The sequence below is a fragment of the Adiantum capillus-veneris genome, chromosome 8, assembly GCF_014529385.1.
Source record: "Adiantum capillus-veneris isolate H3 chromosome 8, ASM1452938v2, whole genome shotgun sequence".
NCBI classification, from domain to species: domain Eukaryota; kingdom Viridiplantae; phylum Streptophyta; class Polypodiopsida; order Polypodiales; family Pteridaceae; genus Adiantum; species Adiantum capillus-veneris.
The window spans coordinates 71,697,698-71,703,199 of record NC_140938.1 but is presented as its reverse complement, the minus strand read 5'-3'; the positions used below and the strand labels follow the sequence as shown (position 1 = coordinate 71,703,199).

At 43.0% G+C, this 5,502-nt stretch overlaps 1 pseudogene; it reads right to left on the bottom strand.

The window, feature by feature from the left end:
* Positions 1-3,726: 3,726 nt before the first annotated feature.
* On the bottom strand, positions 3,727-4,464 carry LOC147452351 (uncharacterized; annotated as a pseudogene).
* Positions 4,465-5,502: the final 1,038 nt, after the last annotated feature.

Below are 5,502 nucleotides of genomic sequence, written 5' to 3'. Positions count from 1 at the left end.
TTTCTTTAAGGTCTGTGACTTCGATGTTGAAGATCTTTGAATTATAGGAGAAGATTCAGCCGGTGTAGAAAGCCTCTTCGAATGTTTGGAGGTAATAGCTGGGCAAAAACATTAGACGAGAAAAAAATCCATGCAAAATGACTTCATCTGGTTGGCCGGATAGATCATAGTATAGGCCTCTTGTACCCTCCAAAAAACCCAACCAGGGAGTATCGGTTAACTCCGTCTAGTGGTATACCTGTATACAGGTTAGTAGCATCCGACATATTTTCCTTAGCATGCCTGTAGATAGGTCTGGGAGACCTCTGTACATTTCCTCAGCTTTAGTTAATGATCTGATCATATATTCTTATGTAAGGTAGTCACCTGGCTTAGGAGCTGGCAGTAGTGGATAGTTCATCCAAGTGGGATGCTCCTTCTGAAGGTGCTCAAACTCTTGCCATGTGTATACTCGCGGACACGGGCAGACTGTAGGATCTTCTTTAATGTATCTAGGTGCGTGGACTTGTTGGATAAGAAATTCTGGATGCTTCTTAAGCCATCTCTGTCACCATGTAGGTTCAAGACTTTTCTCCGGCACCTGCTACTCCTCTGCCGTCCTTTTAAGCTCAGCTAATATACTCTGCTTGAAATCAAGAGATTCAAACTTCATCAGTGGAAAGGGAAGCATGCGCACATACCAAGCTTCATTTATCTGCTGGGGAGTCAGGTGAGCGACATTTGCAGAGTGTAGTATACGTTGCTCCCAACGTAGGCTCTTCCAATGATACCTCTCATGGAGGGTCTCCATGCGCTCTCTTAACTGCATCTCTGCCAATTCATTCAATGTAAGCTCTTTGTCTGTTGCTTCAGCTGTAGTAGGCTCTGGCTCTGTAGCAGTTGCAGATATTGGTTTCTCTGGAGGCATCTCTTGCTGTACAGTCCCTTCTATCTCTAGTGGCCTGGCTTCTTTTCTTCTTGCATTTTCCCTGTAAGCAGACCACCAACTTGAAAGTTGTCAGTGTCTAGTCAGAGTGCTGGATAGGAGCTTCAACTGAATCTTTGATGATTATCAAATGCAAGTAACACTCAAAATATATGTATAAAGCATGCTTGCAATCCCAAAACACTAAAACTGACAATTTAGCAACACCAGACAGTGAGCATGTTTACTGTCTCCAGTAGGTGTTTTTGGCACTTTGAGGTGACAACGAGTGCATAGGCATGTAATACAATGCATGTGGAGTGTACTCCCCAATTTTGGTGTAATATGGAGCAATATACCATGATATATGGCAAACCCTAGATGGTAGGTGAGCTGTATAAATAGGTAACTTAGTGAAATTTTGATGCATAGTGCTTGTGGTTTCACAAACGTTGTGCAATGAGGCTAGATACAGCTTTTGATGGGGTGCAAGTGAACTTCTGGGGATTGAGACAGTAAGAACGCTTACTGTCTCCAGAGTGATATGGAGCTGGTTTTTTGATCTGTAATGCCAGGGTTAGCTGGAAGGCATCATTTGATGATTTTTGATGTGATGAGTTTGATAGTGTGATGCTCCTTGGCAACAGTAGGTCCACCCAGAGTTGGCTAGCTGGTGACTGAAATGGCTAAGTGATGGTTTTTTGCATTTGTACTTGGTAGGAAGCTTAGCCAATGTAATCATGGTGATGTATAGGAGCTATCTGGAAACTTTGGTAGTAGTCTGGACATGGGAGACAGTAAGAGCGCTTACTGTCTCTTGAGCATTTTTTGAACTTTTTTGAGAATGTAGCTTTATGGGGGGCTCATAGAGGCTCTAAGAAGCAATTGTGGAGCTTGGCTCTCAACTTGGAATTGGGTATCATGGTTTCTTCACCAGGATTGATGTTGGCAGACTGATGAGCTTGGATTTTGGTCTAAGGATGGGGCTTTTGTGATTTTGTGGGTCAAATGCATGTATATTGATGTATTTTGAGGTGCATATGTGCTCAAAGTTGAGAAATTGGCCAAAAATCCCTTAGAGACAGTAAGAGTGCTTATTGTCTGGGGGATCACATGAGTGACATGCAATTGGATTTTTGTGTTGGGACATTGTAGCTAGGCCCTATACACCCTTTTGGTGTGGTCACTTGTCATTTTTGACATCCACATTGGGTGTGGTGTCTTCCCAGACTCCCAAATCCATCTGCTGAGTATGTGTTGGTCTCGGCCTTCCGGGTTAGCATATGCCTATGTGGCATTGTTATTAGACCTATCTCTGAGGTCTCTGTGAAGTCCTATAGCCTTTGGTGGTCTCTAGAGTCTGCTGTGTTTTCTACGGGATTGTGCCTTCCCAGCCTTGTGTGTGCTTGTTACGTTCTTGTAAATGAGTCAAACAAGCATTAAATGACTTGAAAAGTGTTCGTACTTACCCCTCATGGTATCCATGATTGCAATGTGGAAGCAGGTGGCAATATGCTCTCTCAAGCTCTCTTTCACAAGGATCGACAAGTAGCAAATGAGCTTAGAAATGAGGGCTTGGGGTATACATACCTGGAGCTTAGGATGTGCGAGTGAAACCACCCCCATGGTTAGTCCCAACTCACATGTTAGATTACCTACGGATCGAAAATTTTGAGATTTGGACACCGTATGGCCAAATTCCATCACTTTTGCACTTTGAGCCTTTCCGCATTAAAAATATGGTTTCCGTCATTTTCCGCAACCTGACCTATTGACATTGGAAATCCATTCTGAAAATTCCTGCGGGTTTCCTAATATTAGGAAACATTTCTTGTATCTCTGTTTTATTTTTGGCAGCTTATTACTATTTATTAGAAAATAAAAAGAGAAAAATAGCAAAGAAATAGCAAATCACTCCAAAAATTATCCGAAAAATCATAGGATGTCCCGATATCTCGTGTCTATTTAAGATAGCTAAAAACTAAATTTTGTACATATTTACTCACACCTAGGGATATATATGTGGCAGTTTCCCCTTTTTTACCACTATTCAGGGCAGAAAATGCAAACTTGGTCAAGAAAATTCACAATAAAACACAAAATAAGTCGGAAAACATTTGAATACACTGCCCTATCATCATTTTGGGTCCGCATTTGGAATGCCTCCCCCCCGCCTATCGGGAGTCCTCCCGGACGACATTGTGTCATACTAGTGGTGTTGTGCATGGGTAAAACATTGGTGCCTATGCAAGGCCGTGTAATTAGCCCTATGCATGCATACTGGGTCAGTGCATGGAAAAATTAATGCTGTACAAGATGAGGGTCTTAAGCAGATTGCTTAAGGGCATGTGCTGGCGAGGTTTCCAAGTGGTAGAATGCTTTCAAGAGACTAAGTTTCTCGGACATGGTCATAACGGGTGGTGGTTTGACCAATGTTGACGTGTTGAGTACCTGTTGATGTTTTTTAGGTTGCCATTGCAACCTGGATGTAGCCGGTTTCGGGTTTGGAATCTTTCATTTGGGTTGCCATTTATACGAAACGGCATTTTTGGTGGGCTGTTTAGGAACCCAAACTTGTTTGTAGTGAATAGGAATTTTGGGTTTGATTTGCCTGGGCGGTGGGTGGGCTCGGGTGTACTGTTTGGATTGTCAAGTAGCTGTGATTTCCGTGTGGTTGCCTTTTGGCAGCGGGGGTTGAGCAACTGTTGGCTTGGGTTGCTTGGGCCGCCAGACCTGCTTGGTTTTCTGTATAGGAGTAATGACATTAGAAAGTTTGATTGGAGTCCACTGATATTTGTTGGATGTTGTCGATGTGTTGGGCACTAGTGGTGGCTTCGCTTTCCAGACAAGTTGTTGGCTAGGCTTTGGCGGTGGAGACTGTGGATTTGATTGTTTTGGCCGCCAAACTTGCTTGTATGTTGGGCGAGGTAACTGTGGAATTCCGGATTTATGTTGAGGCCTTTTTTTTGTGTGAGGAAGTGCAGGTTGTGACACTAGTTCTTCAATGCTGACCTGACATGCAGCATCAGCAGTTTCCTTTGGCTGTGACGGTTGTACAGTTGCTGAAATAGGCGCAGGTGGTGGAGGAAGGAATTTCTGATTGTTTTCTCGTAGTTGCTGATGAGGGACCTCCTCCTCGCTTGCAAAAAACACTTTGCTGACCTTTCCCTCTGCTTGAAAGTACATTTGGTAACCTGACCAATGCAAATAAGCGTTGTATCTCCTTTGCCAGGTTGTACCAAATATGATGGGGGAATAATCATCTTTGGTACAACATCGCACACATGAAATTGATGAGTGCACAGCAGGCCATTGATATACAAGGGTATCTCCGCCCAGCCTTTGGTTATGATAATTGCATTATTGAAGGCTTCACAGCAGTGAAATTCCGACACTAACTGAACACCTGTCATCTGATTAAAGAAACTGTATGTGACGTAGTTGTAATGAGCTCCTGAATCCACTAAGGCATAGGTTGGAACTTTATCTAGGGTCACTTCAATCGGAATGCAAGGATCAACATCTTCATCATCCAGATCAAAAGGAGTAATCTGATACATGTGAGTCCACTTTTGCTTGTTGAATCCATGTTGCTGCTGCTTTCGTTTGAGTTGTCGAAGCCGTGCTTCTTCTTGAGCTTCTTCTTTGATAAATTTGGATGTAGCTTTTTGACAACCAGCTGCATGCACCCTCTCAAGCATTTCTGGAGTTAGCGGGAGATGATATTTCTTTAACCTGCATCCACTAATCCAATTAGGCATCTCCTCTCCCTCTAATGTGGCAAGTTTGATGGCCCCGCTAGATGATATATCTGTAATCAAATAGGGTCCCATGCCTCGCTTCTTCAATTTCTTGGTTTTTTGTTTGAGTTTGTAGACAAGCACATAATCACCTTTCTGAAATTCTTTCGTTATCAAGTGCTTGTCATGGAACTCCTTCATTCTACGCTTTTGCGCGTAGATGCCTATGACAGCTTTCATTCTTGTTTCATCAAGTTTCTCTAGGTCATCTAGGCGTTGTATGAGCTCATGACCTGTCCATTCGAGTGCTTGTGCCACTCTTAAAGTAGGAATTAGGAATTCCATTGGCAATATTGCATTAAGACCAGACACCATATTGTATGGTGTTGTATTTAGGACAGTCTTATAGGCCACTCTATATGCCCAAATTGCAGCGTGCAATTTTTGGTCCCAATCAGTCCTATTGTTATTCACTATTTTTGTGAGCACAGTGCATAAGACTTTGTTTGTGCTCTCCGCTAAGCCATTGGCTTGCGGGTGATATGGAGCTGACTTCTTATGTATGACAAGGAACTCGTCAAGCAAGTATTCAATCACTTCATTGACAAAGTGTGTTCCTCGATCACTGACTATTTCTATGGGTAGCCCATATCTGGTGAAAATTTCTTCATATAGAAACTGAGCGGTGGTGCGTGCATCATTTTTAGTTGTGGCTTTTGCTTCGACCCATTTCGTTAAGTAATCTGTAGCCACAATGATGTATTCAGCGTGACTCCTATAGGCCGGTGTGATCGGACCCACGAAATCAATTCCCCATTTGGCAAATGCTCTAGTCCCTAGCATAGGTCTAAGAGGCAT